General features: G+C 44.3%; 6 non-coding genes across 6 annotated transcripts; all 6 read left to right on the top strand.

The window, feature by feature from the left end:
• The first annotated feature begins 16,833 nt into the window (after window positions 1–16,833).
• trnak-uuu (transfer RNA lysine (anticodon UUU)) lies at window positions 16,834–16,906 on the top strand. Its single transcript has one exon. It is a non-coding gene; the product is annotated as a tRNA-Lys (tRNA).
• Window positions 16,907–17,026: 120 nt separating this feature from the next.
• On the top strand, window positions 17,027–17,108 carry trnas-aga (transfer RNA serine (anticodon AGA)). The gene has a single exon. It is a non-coding gene; the product is annotated as a tRNA-Ser (tRNA).
• A 912-nt stretch (window positions 17,109–18,020) lies between these two features.
• trnak-uuu (transfer RNA lysine (anticodon UUU)) lies at window positions 18,021–18,093 on the top strand. The gene has a single exon. It is a non-coding gene; the product is annotated as a tRNA-Lys (tRNA).
• A 4,467-nt stretch (window positions 18,094–22,560) lies between these two features.
• On the top strand, window positions 22,561–22,642 carry trnas-aga (transfer RNA serine (anticodon AGA)). The gene has a single exon. It is a non-coding gene; the product is annotated as a tRNA-Ser (tRNA).
• A 2,135-nt stretch (window positions 22,643–24,777) lies between these two features.
• On the top strand, window positions 24,778–24,850 carry trnak-uuu (transfer RNA lysine (anticodon UUU)). Its single transcript has one exon. It is a non-coding gene; the product is annotated as a tRNA-Lys (tRNA).
• A 1,167-nt stretch (window positions 24,851–26,017) lies between these two features.
• Window positions 26,018–26,090, top strand: trnak-uuu (transfer RNA lysine (anticodon UUU)). The gene has a single exon. It is a non-coding gene; the product is annotated as a tRNA-Lys (tRNA).
• The last annotated feature ends 1,122 nt before the right edge of the window (window positions 26,091–27,212 follow it).

The raw sequence follows: 27,212 nt of genomic DNA, 5'->3' as shown, positions 1-27,212 counted from the left end.
TAGAACAGTCGTCCGGGCCCCTTGCCAACTTCTCCTGTAACTTGTTCGATGGAGCAAAACTTTTGTTAATGTCTTTTGGCAGCAGTAAAGGACTGGATCTCCCCGTCGGGGAATCGAACCCCGGTCTTTTAGTATAATTGTAAAAGTGTCCACCTTCAGCTCGTGCTTCACGTTTCTTTTCATTGTGAAACCTTTACTGATTTTATAAAGTAATTGTAAGAATAACTTTTATATTGTTACTAATATTTAATGACTAGTTACTAGACTGAAGCCGCTTGGGTTCACTTGATTAGAAAATCATGTTACATGTAAATATCAAAATGATCATCAGACTTTTCTCTCAATCATCATTGTATCACCATGTTGTATGTGGTTATTAAGTCATTGACTAAAAGTGATTTATTTTTAAGTGAACGGATGTTTAAAAGTGCTAACATAACAGTCTTACTTTTTGTCCCCACAGCAATCTTGGTATGTCGTGTAATAGGCACCAGATTAGATGGGTTTGCAGTACGGCTTTTGAAGGCATTAGACTTTCTATCATGTAATCGAACAGCAATAGAAAAAGATACAGGCACACTGGGTTCCCGCTTGTTCGGTAAACATTTGAGAAAGTTATTGTTATCATAGCGGGGACCCGACACATATCACTGAGAGCTGGTATCAGTTGTTTTTGGTTCACCTCGAGCCGCTGGAGGAGGGTGTTGGCCCTGGCGCTGTGGCAGAGGCCGAAGAGCTCTCACAGGGGGAGGGAGAGGGCGAGCTGGGCCCGTAGGCTTTGGTGGTTGTGGGGCCTGGCGTTTTTTGGTTGGTATCTGGGGTCTCGCAGCAAAAGAGTGGGATAGTCTAGAGGCAGAACAATGAACCTCTACAGTGTATGGCGCCAGACTCCGAGGAGGCAAATACATTGCTGGAGCAGTTGGAAGAGCCAGTAGAGACGGAACACAGAAGAACTTGAACATATTGAGGTCACTCTTGCCGATTTACTTTTGGACACATCTGAAATGATCTCAGTGCTACCTGCTTCTTGTGCTCCTGAGCTTTCTGGTCAGTCCGCTCCTCCTGTCCAGTCCACTCACCTGCTGGGGGTCCCATCTGCACCTGCTCCTCCTGTCCAGTCCACTCACCTGCTGGGGGTCCAACATGCGTCTGCTCCTCCTGTCCAGTCCACTCACCTGCTGGGGGTCCAACATGCGCCTGCTCCTCCTGTGCAGTCCACTCACCTGCTGGGGGTCCAACATGCGTCTGCTCCTCCTGTCCAGTCCACTCACCTGCTGGGGGTCCAACATGCATCTGCTCCTCCTGTCCAGTCCACACACCTGCTGGGGGTACAACATGCGTCTGCTCCTCCTGTCCAGTCCACTCACCTGCTGGGGGTCCAACATGCGTCTGCTCCTCCTGTCCAGTCCACTCACCTGCTGGGGGCCCCATCTGCACCCGCTCCTCCTTTCCAGTCCACTCACCTGCTGGGGGTCCAACATGCGTCTGCTCCTCCTGTCCAGTCCACTCACCTGCTGGGGGTCCCATCTGCACCCGCTCCTCCTGTCCAGTCCACTCACCTGCTGGGGGTCCCGTCTGCACCCGCTCCTCCTGTCCAGTCCACTCACCTGCTGGGGGTCCAACATGCGTCTGCTCCTCCTGTCCAGTCCGCTCACCTGCTGGGGGTCCAACATGGGTCTGCTCCTCCTGTCCAGTCCACTCACCTGCTGGGGGGCCCGTCTGGGTTACCTGGACAATCTACATCTTCAGAGCAAGTTGTAAGAGAAATACCAGTATGCTTTATATTTATTGATGTTTGACCTTCTTGAAATACTTCAAATCTAATGTAATACTTCCTTCTAGGCCGTGGATGAACAGAGTTTGGCAGGAATGGATCGTGTTGATGAGCTTGCGGAATACTTGGTGGAGCTAAGAAATGAAAAAGGCCTCACTCTTACCAATCAGCAGGCCAGCACCATTGTGGGTCTTTGGCAGAACTTGGAGCAACATGATAAGGACCGGATTTCTTACGCTGCTCGACATCAGGAGAGACTGCTCACTGGTCGGTTTAGGTCTCCGAAAAAGAAGGCTGTATTTGCAGGAGTTGAAAGCACAAAAAGGTGTGTACTTGGTTCTACTGGTTCAGCTGCTCAGTGGCCAAACTGCAGCCGTCTTGTAGAAACAATATTTATCAGATTGTGCAACATTCATAATAGCCCCAAGAAAATTGGACACCAAACCCTTTCAAGATGGTCACTAATTCTAAAAGATTATAAAAAGATTTGACAGCTCATTTTAATCAACGGCATTATTATGAAAGATACAACTCTGCAACTTGTTACTGTAAATCAGACCACGTTGATACAGTGGCAAAACAAAAGATTCAAGGCACAAGAAGTTGCAATTCTGATGCAAGGGTTGGTACTGCCTGATGAACGCCCTGTTGCCAGTGAACCACTACTCCCAGTAAACACTAGGCCCACTCAAGTCACACCACACATGCATGAACACACTTACAACATGCCACCTGACACGGCTGGGTTGGCAAAAACCAAGCTAGTTGTCAAAAATAGAGCTGAGCTGAGAACCATACATGACTAAACAACATACAGCTCAGCCAGGAGTTTTTTACATCCCACTAATAGTGCCACCAACCACTACAGCAAGTAGCATTCTGCTTCTGCCGCCACCCCAGACCACTGCACCCAGTAGAGTTTGCACACCACATTCTGAGAGCACAACTGGCCCTTGTCAAATGCAAGACACTCCACAAAAAGAAAAGCGTAAATACACTAGAACAGTCACATCCAACAGATGCACTAAATGTGGAGAGCCACGCACCACAGACACTGGCCATAGCCAGTTCAAAGGCAGAATTTACTGCCCAAACAGGGAGACCCTAACCAAAGAGCAGTGGCTTAGAATGATGAGAAAATAGTACATCATTGTATTTTATGTTGTGAAGATTTTGTTTTTATTATAGTAAAATATTTAGTTGTTTTGCAAAACTAATACCGAAATAATTGCACTATTTTTTATTTGATTTTTTTATTTTTTATAATTTTTTTTTATTCAATTTGATTGTGATTCATTGTGGCGATATGGAGAAAAGCGATCCATATCGGCTCTTTCACATTTCCTTATGGGCGGAAACCAATGGGGAAATGGAAGATAAAAGAGAACGGAAGTGAGAGAAAAGGGAGAGAGGAAAATACACGTGTAGGTTATTGAAGTGGAACACAAGTTACCTGAAAGACGTGGCTGCTATTGTCGGCTGGAAATTACATGCGCTGCTGTGTGCGATTGCCAAAGGGACGGAGAAATACAGCTATTGGTTCGTTGCGGTGCCTGGAGCCACGCTATCCAGTTTGGTTCGCCTGTCTCAGGTTATTGAAGTGGGACTCACGTTGCCGCTATTATCTGCTGGGAATCCTGTGTATGCGTTGCTGGGTGTGACGGCCAAAGTGACGGAGAAACACCGCTCTTCCTGGTTCGTTGCGTTGCCTGGTGCAACACTATCCAGTTTGATACGCCTGCATCAGGTACTGATCTTGGTGTCCATCACTTTTTAACCTCACGTCAAAGCCTTCGAACTCTCCTTCCCACTTTTTAACTTCACGTAAAAGCCAAACTCTTTTCCCGGCCTGGATTTGCGGCCGCTACACAGACTGCTTCACGTGGCCAAACGCTGACACACACACACACACACATACACACACACACACACATACACATACACGCTCATTACAAATCCACACACCCATACACCAGAGTATTTTTTTTTTTTGTGGTACGAACGTAAGACATTAACGACTCAAGCTCTCATGATTTTTTGTTTTGATTTTTTTTGTTTTTTTGTTTGGAAAATCTTGAATTGGACTTGAACCGCACTCTCTTTACTGTTTTGTCATGTGAGAGAGAAAAAAATACAAACTGTGTGAAAAATTGAACTTCGTGTAACCTTTTATTTATTTTTGAAATGTTTTCACAAATAACAATTTTGACTGAAACCTTGAATCTGTGAATGTGTGTCATTTAAGCCCCATTTTTATGTTATTGCGGTTATTGGAAGGGATTAATTTGTTTAACAGTGGTTGAGCTATCTGCCGGGAAACTGAACTTCCTTCCATATGTTTTTTTTATTATTTGACAAGTTTTGACTTGTCTGGCGCCCGAACAATTTAAGTTAAAAGTCACATTTTATAAAAACCCAAACTGGATTTGGGGCTGCCACCGTTACACAGGGAGGCCCTAACCAAAGAGCAGTGGCTTAGAATGATGAGAAAATAGTACATCATTGTATTTTATGTTGTGAAGATTTTGTTTTTATTATAGTAAAATATTTAGTTGTTTTGCAAAACTAATACCGAAATAATTGCACTATTTTTTATTTGATTTTTTTATTTTTTATAATTTTTTTTTATTCAATTTGATTGTGATTCATTGTGCTGCCCACAACATATACACAAACTATTGTATTTGTTCTAGGTTAATGGGTTGTATATAGTTCAGTTCTGTTTGTTTGTTTTCTTTTTACTTGTAAATAGTGATTTATTTTAAATACTATACCAAACGTGATTTATTTGTACATATTTTGTTGAATGTTGTATATTTGTATGTATATTATAAAGTGTACATTATATGTTTTATATTTCGACGTGAAAAGAATAAAAAATATTTTTTAAATATTTTATTGATCTGTTTTATGTTTATTGTTTAGTTAATGGCTGATAGTGACAGTGATGTGATATAGCAGGCTTAGGTGGAGTGTTCGAAGTCAAATTACATAAAAGAAGAGATACATGCAGAATGCCCATACTGTTTATTTATTTTTTAAATGAAGGTTACAGTAATAGGTGGTAGTTTACTATTAATCATTATTAGATACTCCTGCAATATATCAGTACACTAAATGTTCTTCCATTCTACCATTTGATAATACTGGGTCATCAATGCAGAGTGTTTATAAAGTTAGATCATTGGGAAGTCCCTAAAAATGTGGTTCAGTACCTCCTTTTGATCAAAAGAAGAAAAAATTTAAATGCAATGTGTTAATAATTAAATACATGGTTAATTGCCAGCAAGCTGAACTGCATCCCTTATATTGCACTAAATAAATCTTGAAATGAATAAAAAAGACATTAGACCCAGCAAGAAAACTCATGTTCTTGCTGGGGATCGAACCCGGACCAAGCCAAATGACATGCCCCTTTCAGCCAGCTTGTAGTCGTGGCCGTACCCTCCATTTTCTGGACTGCCTCCGAGTTCCTAACAGTAGAACGAGGTCCGACCGAGGTCTGAACCAGCTCCTAACCAGGTCCGAACTCATTCCTAACGAGATCAAAGAATTTCAAACGAGGTCCGAACACAGGTCCAAAAAGTCTAGGTCACGTGACGCGAGAGGAGGCGCGGTTATCGCTTTAGAGTGGCGGCCATTTTTTCTACAACACAAACACAAAATCAACACAAACACATCAACACAAAACACGGGAAAAAGGTTTGGAAACTTGGGTTATATCATGCTAATATTTATAGCAGTTAGCGTCTAAAGTCATACATTTCCTGTCCAGAGCCAGCTGTGTTGTGAGGACAAATAGCGTTGCTGTTCAATACTCGCTGTAGCAGCTAGGCTACATACTAGCACTGTGTGGTGGCTATGGTGCGGATATTGGTGATATGACAGAATCAGAAGACCAATAATAACTAATTTATTTGTTTATTAGTTATGCCTCGTAAAGCATATAAAGGAGATTTAAAGGCTCAGTTCTATGTCATATTTCTATGTTCTGAATCACTGTGTTGTGTTTGTTTCCTTTAACTGAGTCTTTAAATCTCCTTTATATGCTTTACGAGGCATAACTAGTCCTCACTTTAGATGAGCTCACAAAATAGTTAACTGACCACTACTAAATGCTTTATAACAACTTGAATTAACCCTAAATTACAGTAGAAATACATGTAAATAAAGCATTTACTAACACACTAAGTAACTATTACTATGTCTAAATAATCATATGTATGAATGTACATTTTAATAGTTTATTAATCATTTACATACACTTTCTAAGTGATCTTATGAACCACTGACAGTTCCTACATAACTGGTTTGTAAATAATGCAATACTTCATTTAGAAATGATAAATTGATAAATAATGTAAAAGTATGAAAATACAATTTTTTAACATTATAGAAATGCTTTTAAATCAAGAATAAAGCATTTATAGCTGTATTTATAAAATAAGTTAATATTTTATCACAAAATGTATGAAATGCTGTTGCATTTAAGTGTTGGCTGAATTAACCAATTTACATAAACAAATGTTGATTGACACGTTTTTAACGATTTAAAAAAAGTTTTAGTATTTCTTACTTTGTTTCAAGTTTAAGTGTTGGAAAGAAAAATGATACCGAGGCTGGTTTTCATGGTAATCCTGAAAAATATTGCAGAATGTCCTTCCGTCTAACAGTGTGTCATTCCGGCTAACAATGACACAGGAAATTAATTTAACCCGTATTTGTGTGTTAGATTACACAATTCATTTTTTTTGTTGAGTTAAGGATAAAACAAGTCTTATTTACTTTATTGGAAAACATTTTTAAAGATTTCTCAGCTTTTTTTTTTATTTGGTTCTAAATTGTGAGCTATCAGCAGCCAAAAATGAGCCCATGTCTATATGAAATCCCAAATTGATTATATTAATTATTATTAAAATGTAGTTTTCCAAGCACTAATTGTTTGTTGAGCTCCAATTATGGATATCATTACATTTGTATATGCCAACAATGGTAGCAATGTAATTAATTTAAAAATTCATTACGTTACCCAGGAATTTTCATGGGGAAAAATAACTGATTCACCAAAAAAAAGGGTTAATTACATTCTTGAAATGTGTACATGTAATTGCATTACATACACAACACTCTTATAAGTATATAAAGTCCTAAAATTTGAATTTTCTGCCAGTTTTATTTTTTTTAATATGAATGAATTTTTTTTACATGTATGTATGTTATGTATGTATGAATGTATGTATGTATGTATGTATGTATTTGACATGTATAATTTCCTCTGTTTGTCTGTCTGTCTACACACATAGCCTAGCTTGACATTAACCTGTTTTATATTTAATGTTTGCAGATGACTAAGACAGGAAAGCCAGATAGTTACTGGAGGGACATCTGCTTAAAATATGCCCATGGCCAATACCACTTTTCAACTGGCAAACGGCCAGGGGCCAAGAAATGGAAAAAGGCATTGGAGAAAATTGATGCTTGCCCCCTGCAGAGCCATTCTACTAAGGATCTGTTTGGGAGAAGCCTTCGGTGCTCTTGTGGGTTCCACAAGGTAGGTGAAATTTACTATTTTTTACTAATTTATTGTTTGTTTGTTTGTTTTTTCCTCTGGTGAGCTTCAGTGATTTTGCAGTAATGCCTGATGTTTTCAAAGCCTGTCTGCTTTTTTTTGTCTTTTTTCTAGTTGTTTCTAGTAGCATGTCTGAATAAACATTATTCTATTCATTATTCTATTTTAAGTCATGATGAGTCACTGTAGCATGTGGATTTATTTATTGAACAATATGTATCTGTACAATTCTGGAGAAAACTAGTAGTGTAGGATTCTTAGTTGCATGTAGCATGTCCCTCTTTTTGTAGGCAGGGAGAGGAGACACAGACACAGGAGCACCCGTGGCAGGACAGGGAGTGCAGTGGTACAAGTGCAACCAGCTTGTGGAGGCAGAGACATTTTCAGAGCACCTGTCTGACCACCACACGGAGGAGATGTGTGACACCTGTGGGGCCAAGGTGCAGGGTACTGTTGGTCTTTTGAACCATATCCAACTGGTTCACTATGCAGCATAATGGCGCAGGGCGAGTCAGCACGGAGTTAGGGAGAGGAGGCATGGAGACATGTAGAGGAGACACGGAGGCAGGGAGAGTCCGAGACGACACGGAGGCAGGGAGAGTCCGAGACAACACGGAGGCAGGGAGAGTCCGAGGCGACACGGAGGCAGGGAGAGTCCGAGACAACACGGAGGCAGGGAGAGTCCGAGGCGACACGGAGGCAGGGAGAGTCCGAGACAACACGGAGGCAGGGAGAGTCCGAGACGACATGCAGGCAGGGAGAGTCCGAGACGACACGGAGGCAGGGAGAGTCCGAGACGACACGGAGGCAGGGAGAGTCCGAGACGACACGGAGGCAGGGAGAGTCCGAGACGACAGGGAGGCAGGGAGAGTCCGAGACGACACGGAGGCTACCATCCGAGACGACACGGAGGCAGGGAGAGGAGACACGGAAGCACGGAGAGTCCGAGACGACACGGAGGCAGGGAGAGGAGACACTGAGGCAGGGAGAGTCCGAGACAACACAGAGGCAGGGAGAGGAGACACAAAGGCAGGGAGAGTCCGAGACAACACAAAGGCAGGGAGAGTCCGAGACAACACAGAGGCAGGGAGAGGAGACACAAAGGCAGGGAGAGTCCGAGACAACACAAAGGCAGGGAGAGTCCGAGATATCACAGAGATAGGGAGAAGAGACACAGAGGCAGGGAGAGGAGACACAGAGGCAGGGAGAGGAGACACAGACACAGGAGCATCAGTGGCAGGACAGGGAGTGCAGTGGTACAAGTGCAACCAGCTTGTGGAGGCAGAGAAATTTTCAGAGCACCTGTCTGACCACCACACGGAGGAGATGTGTGACACCTGTGGGGCCAAGGTGCAGGGTACTGTTGAACCATATCCAACTGGTTCACTATGCAGCATTCATAATGCCATGACCGCAAAAGCTACCACCAAAGCACTACAAAAGCACTACCACCACAAAAGTGCTACCATCACAGACAACGCCATCTCTGCTCCCTCCGTTAAGTAGCTCTGCCATGCCACACCACACTGCAACTTTACCAACTTCAAAACCAAAACCAACTTCAAACAATTGGAAAGGTTTTCTTCCTGAGCAGTTTCAGAGAGTAGTACAGGAAGCAGATCAGGTGTGGATTGACAAATGCCTATATGAGCCTACAGGCCAGCTGAAACCAAAAATCCAAGCCTGCTGGTTTCACCCCTCACTGGAGCCCAAACCATCTCCTCCTGAGCCTGGGTGGTACTACCGGCAGAGGATGTTCATCTGGGCACCAATGAGGATGTGGGGGATTCCTTTAAAATGCCCACAATGTTCCCGTAAAATGAACAGCTCAGGGATCTACAGAAAGGTCAGGGAGGTGATTGATGTAGATAGCCTCTACTACCTAGTGGGAGGGGACTATCCACGTTGCAGCAAGTGCTCTCAGCCGGTCTGTCCATGGAGCCAGGATATACTCTCTCAGGTGGATGTGGCACACAGGAGCCTGTTTCCCGCTGTCCTCACAACACAGCTGGCTCTGGACAGGAAATGTATGACTTTCCTGAAGCCAAGGACCAGTGGTAACAGTTCCTCCTACCTCCAGTCTGCAATAGAGGAAGCGCACAGCAAAGAGTGGGCACGCCAGACTATCTGCTACCTCTCAGACTGTGAGCATTACATGAAGATGGCTACCTTCGTCCCCTCTGCAGCTGTATATCTTCCTCCACCACCCTTCAGGCCCCTTCCACTTGCTCAATGGTTCGAGACGGTCCACTCCAACGAAATCCTCAGCCATGTGGATGAGATGAAGGGAGTGATCACTTCTACCTATGGTAGAATTCTTAAAATGGATTCAACAAAGAAGGTTAGGGTTTCAACAGTAAAAAAGTATATCAAATAGAACATGTATAATTACAACAAAACAGGAAATTGGAAATTGGACATTGCTTGTGTTTGTTTTACAGATCACCAAAAAGCTGGCTGGCGGGATCGGGGACAGTGCTGCATGGATGTCAAACATCGGCAATGAGTTTGGCCAGGTGTTAAACTCTTCCTGCGACGGGTGAAGGTGCAGGGTTGGAAGAGTTGTGCCAAGGCATTGTCACTAGGTACAAGAATGCGGGCCAAGCTGAACCTGAGGTCATCTATGTCGACCGGGATTGCTGCAGCCAGTCAGGTGGGTGAAAAACTTTCTCACTCTCTCACTCACTCTCACTCACTCACTCACTCACTCACTCACTCACTCTCACACTCACTCACTCTCTCTCACTCACTCTCTCTCTCTCACTCTCTCTCACTCACTCTCTCTCACTCTCACTCACTCTCTCACTCTCACTCACTCTCTCTCTCTCTCTCTCTCTCTCTCTCTCTCTCTCTCTCTCTCTCACACACACACACACACAGAGTTTACTTAATCATGGTGTAAGTACAGGTGTTGTGGTCTATGTTATTAAGAATGGTTGTTTTTCAGAGGTGTGTCTTCAGTGGCTAAGCTCTTTCACCCATTGAAGTCTGCAGTGCGCTTAGACAGCTTCCATTTCATGAGACGCTTTAACTGCGGGCTCACTACAGAACACCACCCTCTCTATGGCACCTTTTGTGCCAAGCTTTCCTCCTGCATTTTTGAATGGGACCAGGAGGATGTGCAACGCCTGAAGGACGCCAAGAGAGCGGAGTGGAAGAGCAGCCACAGCTGACATGCTCCCACTGAAGAACAGCTCGTGGCCACCATCAGCCCAGGGGAACTAAAGAGACACTGCAGGAGGAGGACGCGTGGAGTGGAGGAGATAAGGAGCATGATTTCAGGGCTGCTGGAATCAGTGTGGGAGCTGACAGACACCACAGGGCTGCGTCTGGTGAGCCATGACAGCATGCGCCACGTGTGGTAAGTGCAGCAGAAGCACCTGGAGTGCCTCCAAGACCCTGCAGGTGTTGCACTGTACACAAAGGTGCGGACACTCCAGAAGGGCGGCAAAGAGCTGGACATCCTTAGGTGTGGTAGGGGGTCCTCCTCCCTGGAGAGTTTTCACCGACATCAGTGTGCTTTTATTCCAGGTACATTTGCATCAAGACATACTGTATTGTATGTATTTTTTAAATGTTATTTTCTGTTATGTGTTGTAATTATTCAAAATAACACAATTACCACTGTCGGGTATTCATATGTATTCACTTTACAATAATGGTTGATAATAATGAACAATAAAAAACAGAGTATTTTGTTTCTTAGGCTGGCAGTGCAATGCTGTACACATGCAAATGTACATGCTGGAGGGGGCATCAAGATGGAACATGGGCCGGGCCAAGGAGGCAGTAGATGTGGAGGGGGCCTCAACCCTAAGAAGCTTTGATGTTCGCTTGATGTCCCACCTTAATAACTTAAGCCAGCGCGTCCATGGTTGTGCTCTGGTGCCAGAGATCACCCCACCCGGAAAACCTACTGGTAAGAGAGATCTCAGAGCAACACTGGTTGACCAGAGTATTACATCCCCTCCTCCTCTTTTTCTTAGGCACCCCCCTACTCAGAGGACATGCATTTCTTGGGTGCGAAGATTGTGCTATTCATGCAGGAGATGGATGTGTGTATGTATGTGCTTTCTTCATCTTTGTGTTTTATACTGGTTACAGGCGAGCGCATGGCAGTGGAATATTTATTGGCCCAGACCAACAGAGGTGACCTGCTGGCTCCATTGCAGGTCTCTGAAATCCCCTCGCAGGTGCTTGAGGAGGAGGATGAGCCAGATGACACCATCAGCATGTTTGACATTGTCTGCCAGTCAGCTGAGATAGGGGCTGGTGATCCCCCAAGTGCTGTGGCGGGTGACACTGAACCCGGACCCCTCGTCACAGAGGTCAATAACACTTTCTGTAACACCTTACTCAAAAACACAATATTTAACTGCAGTTAATGTGGTTACATTTTAATAACATACCTGAATGTAAAATCAGCATTACTCACATATTAGAAACAAGAGTTTACATTTATTTGCTTGTTTTTTTTTTCTTCACTTATCACTTTTCAGACCAGCCAATGTGACTCGAGGGGCGTTGTGGGATGGGAGGCAGTTGATGCCCTTGCAGCCTACTTAGTTGGCTTGAATCGTACCATCACCGCCTTGTCAGCCAAGGAGGAGGCGGACATAGTCCACCTGTACACAGCTCTCCATGCCATGGACAAGAAACCTTCAAAGTACAAAATAGTAATTATTTTGTACACCAAAATTAAACATAAATTCCATGGAATGAATGAAGCATATGGATGTCTCTTTCACCGTTCAGGTACACCCAGAAGGCTAAGGAAAAAAGCATGTGCGTCAGGAGGACCGTGGAGAGCACTCAGGAAGCCGAGTGGCTCTGCTCCTGGACAGCAGGCGGCAGAGAGGTGCTTGACCACAATTTGCTATCATTTTGGTTCAATACAAATCATTGATTAAGAGACAGCACGTGTCACTGTGAAAAGTATTTATTAAGTGTAAATTATTTTATTGCAATCCCTATTGACATTGCAACTTGGTGGTTCATCACTTTACATCCTTGTTCACAGTCCAGATCATATCATCCTTCTCTCCCACAGACAATACATGACTCACGGCCAAGCAGCCAGGACCCCGAAGTATACAGGGTCAGTGAGTTTGTTTGCCTCAGACTTGCCAAAGAGTTTGAGCAGTCACGCAACAGGCCAAAGGACACAAAGGGGAAAACCATGCCCATCCCTCAGTCCATTGTCAGCGTCTACAGCCACATCAGATAGCTGCTGGAGGACAGCAGGGTTGTCCTGGACCAGACAAACCTGGTTCTGGTGCCGGTTAACAACACCACAGTCTCTTCATGGTATGTGTTATTTCATTTACCTTTCCCATACAGTCAAGACAGTATATAAAGATTTAACCTCAAGAAAAACCTCCACCTGCATGCTTGTTAGAAAGTATGTAATAACCTTAGAGAGGGAGGATAGGCTTACATGTATAAAATAATTAATGTTTGTCTTGTAGGCTGCTTAGGAGGGATAAAAGGAAGGACAGGGACATGCTGCTGCAAGGCACTGTACTTCCCAAACAGCTGCACCTGGCCAAGGAGCCTCTCCCTGCAATGAACACACTTCCAGCTGCCCCTGTGCAATATGCACATGAAGCGATGACATTTGAGGAGCCTGAAAACCACGAGGGGGAAGCTTTCCCCCCCCAGCGCACTCTAGCAGCAAGTAAGCCTGTGTTCTCTCCGCCATCTCCACCTCCCCAGTTCCCTCCACAATTTGGGCCAGCTCCTCCATTCCAGCAAGCTCCTCCATTTCTGCATGCTCCTCCATTCCAGCAAGCTCCTCCATTTCTGCATGCTCCTCCATTTCCGTATTCTCCTCCATTTACCGATGCTCCTCCATTTACCCATGCTCCTCCATTTACCCATGCTCCTCCATTTACCCATACTCCTCCATATCCGTGTTGTGGCAAAAATTCATCTCAAACAAACATCACTGCGTAAGAGACACTCAGAGTCAAATTATATAAAATAGAAGTATTTATTCTTGCAAGAATAGGAGCAGTCTAATACACAGTTGTTACCCTGTGCAGAAGAGTGACACACCCCCAGACAGACTGAACTAGCTTTTATCTTAGTTTCAAGGCCTTCTTCCCCCCAGAGCCTTCCTCCCAGTAGTTTTCCATAGACGTCACTAGTTGGCCCACTAAGCTCCCCTGCACCAAATGGCCTTCTGACATCTAGGTCAGAGGTCCTTGTTCGTCTGTTCTCTGGAGTGTCTCCCCCTTCTGCCTCCCCAGGTACATAAACAGAATCTTCTCTCACTACAAGTGAGAGACACACATGTGACATTATTTGAATCATCTATATTTTACTAAAGATCAATGAATATCATTAAAATTGCCACCACATCCGCATGCGCCTCCATATCTGCATGCTCCTCCATATACCCATGCTCCTCCATTGCAGCAAGCTCCTCCAGAGTGCCTTCCATCCCAGCCAAGGCAACGTGCCTGGAGGCTGAATAAAGCTGCCCAGGAGGATGAGGAGCTAGCGTCAAGGGGGGAACTGCCACGGAAGAGGCTGACAAAAGAAAGTTACCACCACACCTGCAAGGGGTGTGGCCAGGACAAAAATAAAAGAACGGGACACACCCAGCTGAAGGGGCGGTGGTACTGTCAAGCCTCAGGACTGACCCTGGATGACTGGAGGAAGAGTGTATAATCTTGTATAACTTGTATCTCTCTCTGTCATTTGTCTGTCTGTCTCTCTGTTGTTTGTCTCTGTCTCTCTGTCTGTCTCTATGGTTTGTTTGTCTGTCTGTCTGTCTCTCTGTTGTTTGTCTTTGTCTGTCTCTCTGTTGTTTGTCTGTCTCTATGTTGTTTTTCTCTGTCTCTCTGTTGTTTGTCTCTGTCTCTATTTTGTTTTTCTCTGTCTCTCTGTTGTTTTTCTCTGTCTCTCTGTCTGTCTCTGTCTCTGTTTGTCTCTCTATTGTTTGTCTCTGTTGTTTGTCTCTGTCTCTCTGTCTGTCTCTGTTGTTTGTCTCTGTCTCTCTGTCTCTATGTTGTTTGTCTCTGTCTGTCTCTCTGTTGTTTGTCTCTGTCTCTGTCTGTCTCTCTGTTGTTTGTCTCTGTCTCTGTCTGTCTCTCTGTTGTTTGTCTTTGTCTGTCTCTCTGTTGTTTGTCTCTGTCTCTGTCTGTCTCTCTGTTGTTTGTCTCTGTCTCTATGTCTGTCTCTGTCTCTCTGTCTCTATGTTGTTTGTCTCTGTCTGTCTCTCTGTTGTTTGTCTCTGTCTCTGTCTGTCTCTCTGTTGTTTGTCTCTGTCTCTGTCTGTCTCTATGTTGTTTGTCTCTGTCTGTCTCTCTGTTGTTTGTCTCTGTCTCTGTCTGTCTCTCTGTTGTTTGTCTCTGTCTCTCTGTCTGTCTTTCTGTTGTTTGTCTCTGTCTCTGTCTGTCTCTCTGTTGTTTGTCTTTGTCTGTCTCTCTGTTGTTTGTCTCTGTCTCTGTCTGTCTCTCTGTTGTTTGTCTCTGTCTCTATGTCTGTCTCTGTTGTTTGTCTCTGTCTCTGTCTCTCTCTGTTGTTTGTCTCTGTCTCTCTGTCTGTCTCTGTTGTTTGTCTCTGTCTCTCTGTCTCTATGTTGTTTGTCTCTGTCTGTCTCTCTGTTGTTTGTCTCTGTCTCTGTCTGTCTCTCTGTTATTTGTCTCTGTCTCTGTCTGTCTCTATGTTGTTTGTCTCTGTCTGTCTCTCTGTTGTTTGTCTCTGTCTGTCTCTCTGTTGTTTGTCTCTGTCTCTCTGTCTGTCTTTCTGTTGTTTGTCTCTGTCTCTGTCTGTCTCTCTGTTGTTTGTCTTTGTCTGTCTCTCTGTTGTTTGTCTCTGTCTCTGTCTGTCTCTCTGTTGTTTGTCTCTGTCTCTATGTCTGTCTCTCTGTTGTTTGTCTCTGTCTCTCTGTCTGTCTCTGTTGTTCGTCTCTATCTCTCTGTCTGTCTCTATGTGGTTTGTCTGTTTGTTACAATAAAGTTTCATAATTTTATTTGAGCCAAGAACAGACTTCATGTTTTTATTTATTTTCCTCTTGAATACCAGGACCATTGAAGGTGATTTTTAAAACTAAAGCCAGAATTACTTGCAGAATCATTTTACATTTAATCACAAAACCCAACACTCTTTGCTTTAAATGCATGCATGTCCATAATTGCATAATCACAGGGTTATTACTGTGGTGATTTAATGGAAAAGAGTTCCTGTGTTAAAAAGTACTACGTTACCCAAAATACATTATATGTAGTACTTCCGGTATGCAAAGATGCAAGCGATATTGCCACGGCACAGGTTCGAATCCCACAAGATACATGAAATTAAAGTGATGATAAACCTTGCAATAAGTACAGAACTGGGTGTAAACAATGTTGAGAAGATAAGAGAGTAGATAAAAATTGATATATGTGTACATTTTGCTCCTTTTTTCTCCTTTTCTTTTTCTCTCTTTCCCCCCTCTTTCCTCTCTCTTTTCTTCTCTCCCCCCCCGCCGGGCAGTTCCTTTTGCCCCGTTTTTGGCCGAGTGGTTAAGGCGATGGACTAGAAATCCATTGGGGTCTCCCCGCGCAGGTACAAATCCTGCCAACTACGTTGACAGCATGTGCCTGCTTTTGTTTGTAACCTTCTGGAGGCCTAGCTTAAACTTTATAAAAGGAAAAAAAGTCACTGTTACAGGATTACCCTTGAAAAGAGTTATGTTGGTAAGAAACAGTTTTGTCTGCAAGCTAAAGATGACGAGACCCCTTTGTAGTCAAGGATACGTCGGGTAGACCGGTAGCTCGTCGTGGTCGTATAGTGGTTAGTACGCTGCGTTGTGGCCACAGCAACCCCGGTTCGAATCTGGGTCACGGCAAAGTTTTCTGGGTGCCATTGAAATTGAGCTCCATGTCACCACCTCTCCTCACCCCGTCCTTCGGACTACTCTTTTTGTGCACGGCGCGTGCCTTTGATGTGCTCTGGATGTTCGAGTGAATTGAAACTGGGACCTTCTTTGAAAGCATGAGCTCCTAGGTTCGAACCCTTAGAGAAAAGACTGAAAACGAAACGCTCCTATTTATTTCGGAAGAATCTTGCTTCAGAGAGAATATGGTGCGTGTATATTTTCTAATCGCTAGGTGTCAGTAAACTTGCTGGCTGTTACCTAGAGTGCCGCGGGCTTGCTATTTGCTACAAACAACTGCCCCTTTGACACAAGTTTACAATAACGATAAGAGCACGGCAAGTCAACAGCATTGAAGCGTGTGAAGAGGCTTTCCAGACAAGTAGCAGTGAGTTTTTTGTTCTTTTTCCTAGCATTATTTTCCTTTAATGACTATTATCATCAGTCTAATAGGCTACATTCCCACTAATTTGCAAATATATTTTGACATAGCAGACGTTTTGACGGCCGTTCTGAATCTTTGAAGAAGGAAACGCAATGCATTGGAGGACACTCTTTTTTCTGCGCCAATACGATTCATTTTGCTGTGCGTTCCCACGCAGCACGCACGCTTCTCGAGCAAGAGCCCAGATAGCTCAGTCGGTAGAGCATCAGACTTTTAATCTGAGGGTCCAGGGTTCAAGTCCCTGTTCGGGTGAACGAGCCTCTTTTTGTGGAGCGGTACGTTTTGTTGTTGAGTTCTTGCTGATCTACACTGGCCTCGGGCAGCGACGCTGCAAGGCACCAAGCCAAACGACATGCCCCTTTCAGCCAGCTTGTAGTCGTGGCCGAGTGGTTAAGGCGATGGACTAGAAATCCATTGGGGTCTCCCCGCGCAGGTACAAATCCTGCCGACTATGTTGACAGCATGCGCCTGCTTTAGTTTGTAACCTTCTGGAGGCCTAGCTTAAACTTTATTAAAGGAAAAAAAGTCACTGTTACAGGATTACCCTTGAAAAGAGTTATGTTGGTAAGAAACAGTTTTGTCTGCAAGCTAAAGATGACAAGGCCCCTTTGTAGTCAAGGACACGCCAGGTAGATTGGTAGCTCGCCGTCATCGTATAGTGGTTAGTACTCTGCGTTGTGGCCGCAGCAACCCCGGTTCGAATCCGGGTCACGGCAAGGTTTTCTGGGTGCCATTGAAATTGAGCTTCATGTAACCACCTCTCCTCACCCCGTCCTTCGGACTACTCTTTTTGTGCACGGCACGTGCCCTTGATGTGCTCTGGATGTTCGAGTGAATTGAAACTGGGACCTTCTTTGAAAGCATGAGCTCTCAGGTTCGAACCCTTAGAGAAAAGACTGAAAACGAAACGCTCCTATTTATTTCGGAAGAATCTTGCTTCAGAGAGAATATGGTGCGTGTACATTTTCTAATCGCTAGGTGTCAGTACACTCGCTGGCTGTTACCTAGAGTGCCGCGGGCTTGCTATTTGCTACAAACAACTGCGCCTTTGACACAAGTTTACAATAACTATAAGAGCGCGGCCAGTCAACAGCATTGAAGCGTGTGAAGAGGCTTTCCAGACAAGTAGCAGTGAGTTTTTGTTCTTTTTCCTAGCATTATTTTCCGTTAATGACTATTATCATCAGTCTAATAGGCTGCATTCCCACTAATTTGCAAATATATTTTGACATAGCAGACGTTTTGACGGCCGTTCTGAATCTTCGAAGAAGGAAACGCAATGCATTGGAGGACATTCTTTTTTCTGCGCCAATACGATTCATTTTGCTGTGCGTTCCGACGCAGCACGCACGCTTCTCGAGCAAGAGCCCGGATAGCTCAGTCGGTAGAGCATCAGACTTTTAATCTGAGGGTCCAGGGTTCAAGTCCCTGTTCGGGTGAATGAGCCTCTTTTTGTGGAGCGGTACGTTTTGTTGTTGAGTTCTTGCTGATCTACACTGGCCTCGGGCAGCGACGCTACAAGGCACCAAGCCAAATGACATGCCCCTTTCAGCCAGCTGAAACATGTGTAACATGTAACATGTGGAAATCTGATCATATTTGGAGAAGTTGTGGCCATTTGACGGTAGGCACTTAAAAAAGCTCAAAGATGAGAAAAGAACCTCTAAAGATTGTGCAGTTCTCACCTGTCTATGCTGCTGGGAGTGACAATAGGGCTCATATACATCTCATTTAGATAAGCCATACCCCCTGTGAAGCTCCCCCCTGTGGTTTACAGCATTTTTTGCACTTCGAATGAGTGCACTTCTGCCGCACTAGGCGAAAAACAATTGTGCTGACCCTCTATTTGCAACGTACCAGCAACAACACACAAATACCAATATGCCATATAGCCTACATATAACGCAAAACCAGCAACAACACACAAAGACCAATATGCCATATACATATAGCGCAAAACCAGCAACAACACACAAAGACCAATATGCCATATACATATAATGCAAAACCAGCAACAACACACAAAGACCAATAAGCCATAGGCCTACATATAACGCAAATATTGCGCAACGCTCGTGTGCCCAAAATGTCAACATTATTAAAGTTTATGCACGAGGCAAATGCCTGCTGGCATTTTTCTTTAAGCAGTCATGACAGGAATTTTGCAAATAATCACATTTCACCTCCTCAAATTACTGTTGCAAATCTCTTTACACCACTTTCTTATGTGCGTATACACACACAAATGAAATGTCCGCAAGCACATTATATCATCAGTAGGTTCACCATCTTAAATAACGATTAAAGAGCAAATTAAGCTTAACTTACATTTCAGAAACGCGCACGGCAGGCCTTCATCGCAGCAAAGGTCTTAACTGCATCCTCTATTTCGATTCTCTGTGCCAATTCATGTTCTATGGAGATTGTTGCCAGTCCATTAACTCTGTTCCCTGTTCACAAAACGTTCCCCATTCAAAGCAATTGGGACGTCACATATGAAACAGCCAGCCACCGCTGTCAGCGAGCCGAGCCGCCGTATTCAAGCACTGATGGCGCGCGCGCCGCGCCCATACCTCCGGTTCAGTTTCCCGAGCCCACGAAGTGCGGCGAAAACATTTTCGGTGTAACTGCCACGGTTCAGTTCGTCTGCGACAATCTTTGCGGCATCCATCTTCATTGAATTTTGATATCAGATAGAGCCGGCCAGAGCACAGCATAATAAGTAGCCATGCGGTTCACTTGGAGGGCGGGGGCAAAACCGCCGGGTTATTCAGTATGAAAATACACACAGACAATGACACGTCACGCCCCTACTGAATGCTAGAATCTCCGAAAACAAGCCGATTTCAACCTCAAAATGTAAGCTTTTAAATATACCAATACTGCTAATACCAATATTGCACTGATTGGACTGTTTTTGAAGCTGTTACCAATGATCTGGATGAGCTCACAGATACTGTAACATCATATATAAGTTTCTGTGAGGATACATGCATTCCTACCAGGACATTCTTATCATTCACTAATGATAAACCATGGTTTACTGGGAAACTCAAACACCTTCGTCATGCCAAAGAGGATGCTTACAGAAGTGGGGATAAAATCTTGTATAACCAGGCCAGAAACAGATTGACAAAGGAGATCAGAGTTGCTAAAAGGAACTACTCTGATAAACTGAAAAAACTGTTTTCATCCAACGACCCATCATCAGTCTGGAATGGCCTGAGGAACATCACCAACTACAAGTCACCATCCCCTCGATCTGTGGACAATCAACACCTGGCTGACGATTTAAATTCATTTTACTGCCGGTTTGAAAAGCCCTCATTCACACCACACACCCGGTCTGATCTGCACTTCACACATTCACCATCACCTCCTGCACTCCAATTATCACTCCCCCCTCCTGCCATCCAACCTGAGCTTAAGGTCTGTGTGGAGGACGTGAGCCGAGTCTTCAAAAAACAGAAGACTAGGAAAGCCTCAGGCCCAGACGGAATCTCATCTGCTTGTTTAAAAGCCTGCGCTGACCAACTGGCCCCGGTCTTCACGCAGATCTTCAACAGATCATTGGAGCAGTGTGAAGTTCCCTGCTGCTTCAAACGCTCCACTATCATTCCTGTCCCCAAAAAACCCAAAATCACTGGACTTAATGACTACAGACCTGTCGCTCTCACGTCTGTGGTCATGAAGTCGTTTGAAAGACTGGTGCTGGCCCACCTGAAGGACATCACTGGACCCCTGCTGGATCCCTTTCAGTTTGCTTACAGAGCAAACAGGTCTGTGGATGATGCAGTCAACATGGGACTGCATTATATCCTGCAACATCTCGACAGACCAGGGACTTATGCAAGGATCCTCTTTGTGGACTTCAGTTCGGCCTTCAATACCATCATGCCTGGTCTTCTCACAGCCAAACTGACCCAGCTCTCCATACCATCCTCGATCTGTCAGTGGATCACCAGCTTCCGGACGGACCGGCAGCAGCGAGTGAGACTGGGGAAACACACATCCAAGACACTCACAATCAGCACCGGAGCCCCCCAAGGGTGCGTTCTCTCCCCACTGCTCTTCTCCCTGTACACTAATGACTGCACTTCTAAAGACCCCACTGTCAAGCTCCTGAAATTTGCAGACGACACCACTGTCATCGGTCTCATCCAAAACGGTGACGAGTCTGCTGACAGACTGGAGGTTGAACAGCTGGCTGCCTGGTGCAGTTATAACAACCTTGAGCTGAACACGCTCAAAACAGTGGAGATGATCGTGGACTTCAGGAGGAACAGCTCAGCACTACCCCCACTCACCATCATGAACAGCACTGTGGAAGCAGTGGAGTCATTCAGGTTCCTGGGCACTTTCATCTCTCAGGACCTGAAGTGGGACAATCACATTGACTCCACTGTGAAAAAGGCCCAGCAGAGACTGTACTTCCTTCGCCAGCTGAGGAAGTTCAACCTGCCACAGGATCTGCTGATTCAGTTCTACTCAGCCATCATTGAGTCTGTCTTGTGCGCTTCCATCACTGTCTGGTTTGGTTCAGCTACCAAATCAGACATCAGGAGACTACAACGGACAGTCCGGACTGCGGAGAGGATCATTGGTGCCCCCCTGCCAAACCTCCAGGACCTGTACTCTTCCAGAGTGAGGAAGAGAGCAGGTAAAATCATCACAGACTCCACTCACCCTGGACACCACCTGTTCGAACTGTTACCGTCAAGACGGAGACTCAGATCACTGGCCACAAGAACATCTCGGCACAGGAACAGTTTCTTCCCACAGGCCATTTTCCTCCTGAACAGTTAACACTCCTCCCAAGGCATATGCCTGTAAGTGCAATACTCCCACTGTTTAGTGCAATATCCTACAACTCAGGTGATACTTATATGTAGATTTATTTATTTATAATATTCAAAACACTGTAAATAGGTTCATAATCTGTAAATCTGAAAATGTCTATTCTGACTAAACCCAACTGTGATAGTTTTATTCTCATATATTTATATTTTTATTTTTTATTCTTATAATTTGTAGTATTATGTTTCATGTTGTATTTGTATATGTCCACTGGAAGCCTCAGTACCAAAACAAATTCCTTGTGTGTGCAAGCACACTTGGCAATAAAGCTCTTTCTGATTCTGATTCTGATTCTGCTATCTCAAACATGGAGAGGCTTCTTCGTGATTTCAATTAACAGATTCTACAAAAAATTGAAATTCACCAATTTTGAAAAAAACCTTTCTTTCTCATTTTGCTCGAAAGTTGTGCTGCCGACTTGTGTCCCTGGTTTCTGTGACGGGTCACATAGTTTTCTAATCGCTAGGTGTCAGTACACTCGCTGGCTGTTACCTAGAGTGCCGCGGGCTTGCTATTTGCTACAAACAACTGCGCCTTTGACACAAGTTTACAATAACGATAAGAGCGCGGCAAGTCAACAGCATTGAAGCGTGTGAAGAGGCTTTCCAGACAAGTAGCAGTGAGTTTTTGTTCTTTTTCCTAGCATTATTTTCCTTTAATTACTATTATCATCAGTCTAATAGGCTGCATTCCCACTAATTTGCAAATATATTTTGACATAGCAGACGTTTTGACGCCCATTCTGAATCTTCGAAGAAGGAAACGCAATGCATTGGAGGACACTCTTTTTTCTGCGCCAATACGATTCATTTTGCTGTGCGATCCCACGCAGCACGCACGCTTCTCGAGCAAGAGCCCGGATAGCTCACTCGGTAGAGCATCACACTTTAAATCTGAGGGTCCAGGGTTCAAGTCCCTGTTCGGGCGAACGAGCCTCTTTTTGTGGAGCGGTACGTTTTGTTGTTGAGTTCTTGCTGATCTACACTGGCCTCCGGCAGCGACGCTACAAGGCACCAATCCACAAACGACATGCCCCTTTCGGCCAGCTTGTAGTCGTGGCCGAGTGGTTAAGGCGATGGACTAGAAATCCATTGGGGTCTCCCCGCGCAGGTTCGAATCCTACTGACTACGTTGACAGCATGCGCCTGCTTTAGTTTGTAACCTTCTGGAGGCCTAGCTTAAACTTTATAAAAGGAAAAAAAGTCACTGTTACAGGATTACCCTTGAAAAGAGTTATTTTGGTAAGAAACAGTTTTGTCTGCAAGCTAAAGATGACAAGGCCCCTTTGTATTCAGGGACACGTCGGGTAGACCTGTAGCTCGCTGTGATTGTTTAGTGGTTAGTACTCTGCGTTGTGGCCGCAGCAATCCGGGTCACGGCAAGATTTTCTGGGTGCCATTGAAATTGAGCTCCATGTCACCACCCCGTCCTTCAGACTTCTCTTTTTGTGCACGGCGCGTGCCCTTGATGTGCTCTGGATGTTCGAGTGAATTGAAACTGGGACCTTCTTTGAAAGCACGAGCTCTCAGGTTCGAACCCTTAGAGAAAAGACTGAAAACGAAACGCTCCTATTTATTTCGGAAGAATCTTGCTTCAGAGAGAATATGGTGCGTGTATATTTTCTAATCGCTAGGTGTCAGTACACTCGCTGGCTGTTACCTAGAGTGCCGCGGGCTTGCTATTTGCTACAAACAACTGCGCCTTTGACACAAGTTTACAATAACGTAACGTTAGGAGCGCGGCAAGTCAACAGCATTGAAGCGTGTGAAGAGGCTTTCCAGACAAGTAGCAGTGAGTTTTTGTTCTTTTTCCTAGCATTATTTTCCTTTAATTACTATTATCATCAGTCTACTAGGCTGCATTCCCACTAATTAGCAAATATATTTTGACATAGCAGACGTTTTGACGGCCATTCTGAATCTTCGAAGAAGGAAACGCAACGCATTGGAGGACACTCTTTTTTCTGCGCCAATACGATTCATTTTGCTGTGCGTTCCGACGCAGCACGCACGCTTCTCGAGCAAGAGCCCGGATACCTCAGTTGGTAGAGCATCAGACTTTTAATCTGAGGGTCCAGGGTTCAAGTCCCTGTTCGGGTGAATGAGCCTCTTTTTGTGGAGCGGTACGTTTTGTTGTTGAGTTCTTGCTGATCTACACTGGCCTCGGGCAGCGACGCTACAAGGCACCAAGCCAAACGACATGCCCCTTTCAGCCAGCTGAAACATGTGTAACATGTAACATGTGGAAATCTGATCATATTTGGAGAAGTTGTGGCCATTTGAAGGTAGGCACTTAAAAAACCTCAAAGATGAGAAAACGACCTCTAAAGATTGTGCAGTTCTCACCTGTCTATGCTGCTGGGAGTGACAATAGGGCTCATATACATCTCATTTAGATAAGCCATACCCCCTGTGAAGCTCCCCCCTGTGCTTTACAGCTTTTTTTGCACTTCGAATGAGTGCACTTCTGCCGCACTAGGCGAAAAACAATTGTGCTGCCCCTCTATTTGCAACGTACCAGCAACAACACACAAATACCAATATGCCATATAGCCTACATATAACGCAAAACCAGCAACAAACACACAAAGACCAATATGCCATATACATATAACGCAAAACCAGCAACAACACACAAAGACCAATATGCCATATACATATAATGCAAAACCAGCAACAACACACAAAGACCAATAAGCCATAGGCCTACATATAACGCAAATAGTGCGCAACGCTCGTGTGCCGAAAATGTCAACAATTTTAAAGTTTATGCAGGAGGCAAATGCCTGCTGGCATTTTTCTTTAAGCAGTCATGACAGGAATTTTCCAAATAATCACATTTCACCTCCTCAAATTACTGTTGCGAATCTCTTTACACCACTTTCTTAAGGGCGTATAGACACACCCAAATGAAATGTCCGCAAGCACATTATATCATCAGTAGGTTCACCATCTTAAATAACGACTAAAGAGCAAATGAAGCTTAACTTACATTTCAGAAACGCGCACGGCAGGCCTTCATCGCAGCAAAGGTCTTAACTGCATCCTCTATTTCGATTCTCTGTGCCAATTCATGTTCTATGGAGATTGTTGCCAGTCCATTAACTCTGTTCCCTGTTCACAAAACGTTCCCCATTCAAAGCAATTGGGACGTTCTGAATCTTCGAAGAAGGAAACGCAACGCATTGGAGGACACTCTTTTTTCTGCGCCAATACGATTCATTTTGCTGTGCGTTCCGAAGCAGCACGCACGCTTCTCGAGCAAGAGCCCGGATAGCTCAGTCGGTAGAGCATCAGACTTTTAATCTGAGGGTCCAGGGTTCAAGTCCCTGTTCGGGTGAATGAGCCTCTTTTTGTGGAGCGGTACGTTTTGTTGTTGAGTTCTTGCTGATCTACACTGGCCTCGGGCAGCGACGCTACAAGGCACCAAGCCAAACGACATGCCCCTTTCAGCCAGCTGAAACATGTGTAACATGTAACATGTGGAAATCTGATCATATTTGGAGAAGTTGTGGCCATTTGAAGGTAGGCACTTAAAAAACCTCAAAGATGAGAAAACGACCTCTAAAGATTGTGCAGTTCTCACCTGTCTCTGCTGCTGGGAGTGACAATAGGGCTCATATACATCTCATTTAGATAAGCCATACCCCCTGTGAAGCTCCCCCCTGTGCTTTACAGCTTTTTTTGCACTTCGAATGAGTGCACTTCTGCCGCACTAGGCGAAAAACAATTGTGCTGCCCCTCTATTTGCAACGTACCAGCAACAACACACAAATACCAATATGCCATATAGCCTACATATAACGCAAAACCAGCAACAAACACACAAAGACCAATATGCCATATACATATAACGCAAAACCAGCAACAACACACAAAGACCAATATGCCATATACATATAATGCAAAACCAGCAACAACACACAAAGACCAATAAGCCATAGGCCTACATATAACGCAAATAGTGCGCAACGCTCGTGTGCCGAAAATGTCAACAATTTTAAAGTTTATGCAGGAGGCAAATGCCTGCTGGCATTTTTCTTTAAGCAGTCATGACAGGAATTTTCCAAATAATCACATTTCACCTCCTCAAATTACTGTTGCGAATCTCTTTACACCACTTTCTTAAGGGCGTATAGGCACACACAAATGAAATGTCCGCAAGCACATTATATCATCAGTAGGTTCACCATCTTAAATAACGACTAAAGAGCAAATGAAGCTTAACTTACATTTCAGAAACGCGCACGGCAGGCCTTCATCGCAGCAAAGGTCTTAACTGCATCCTCTATTTCGATTCTCTGTGCCAATTCATGTTCTATGGAGATTGTTGCCAGTCCATTAACTCTTTTCCCTGTTCACAAAACGTTCCCCATTCAAAGCAATTGGGACGTTCTGAATCTTCGAAGAAGGAAACGCAACGCATTGGAGGACACTCTTTTTTCTGCGCCAATACGATTCATTTTGCTGTGCGTTCCGAAGCAGCACGCACGCTTCTCGAGCAAGAGCCCGGATAGCTCAGTCGGTAGAGCATCAGACTTTTAATCTGAGGGTCCAGGGTTCAAGTCCCTGTTCGGGTGAATGAGCCTCTTTTTGTGGAGCGGTACGTTTTGTTGTTGAGTTCTTGCTGATCTACACTGGCCTCGGGCAGCGACGCTACAAGGCACCAAGCCAAACGACATGCCCCTTTCAGCCAGCTGAAACATGTGTAACATGTAACATGTGGAAATCTGATCATATTTGGAGAAGTTGTGGCCATTTGAAGGTAGGCACTTAAAAAAGCTCAAAGATGAGAAAACGACCTCTAAAGATTGTGCAGTTCTCACCTGTCTCTGCTGCTGGGAGTGACAATAGGGCTCATATACATCTCATTTAGATAAGCCATACCCCCTGTGAAGCTCCCACCTGTGCTTTACAGCTTTTTTTTGCACTTCGAATGAGTGCACTTCTGCCGCACTAGGCGAAAAACAATTGTGCTGCCCCTCTATTTGCAACGTACCAGCAACAACACACAAATACCAATATGCCATATAGCCTACATATAACGCAAAACCAGCAACAACACACAAAGACCAATATGCCATATACATTGTTAGAAATATCTTTCTCCTTCAGCATACAAAACAATAGTCTATGTATGATTTTTATACTAGGCAGCAAAACTGCCACGTCTGTACATTTTTCCTTTTGTGTTTAAGCTAAACATCTGGTATCCATTAAGAGAGGACTACTCAGCCCCTCCTTTCTAAATGTTCGTTCCTTTCTATACATTGTGTGTTTGAAAAGCTCCTAGGATCCTAAGGATCCTGTGGAAATCTAACAGGATACTGCCCATATTAAGAAGCTGTTATATAACGTCTATATGATATCTATGATGTAATGTTTGATTTTATTGGTTAGACTTGTATTCTTTTGTTTAAGACTTTCACTATATAAACCCTAGACAAAGGATATTGGGTTGAGCTTCTACTCCAACCAGCGCTGGTTTATTGTATTATCTGTTCATAATAAAGGACCAAGATTTGGGGCACTTTTCGTTTGGACCATTTCATTTCCATTTCTAACAATTTGGGTTGCTCGTCCGGGATTTCTCCAGACAGGTAAGAATTAATTTTTTTTTTTACAAAAGAAAAGGTTGATTCTTCCTGTCTGCTGAGAAAATTTTACCTATAGTGCCGTGATTTTCACCATATTTGGTGAAA

Source organism: Siphateles boraxobius, unplaced genomic scaffold (genome assembly GCF_051911475.1).
Source record: "Siphateles boraxobius isolate OS27281-9 unplaced genomic scaffold, OSU_SipBor_1 51, whole genome shotgun sequence".
Lineage (NCBI taxonomy): Eukaryota > Metazoa > Chordata > Actinopteri > Cypriniformes > Leuciscidae > Siphateles > Siphateles boraxobius.
The sequence above is the reverse complement of the archived record's forward strand: the minus strand, read 5'-3'. Positions and strand labels throughout refer to the sequence as shown.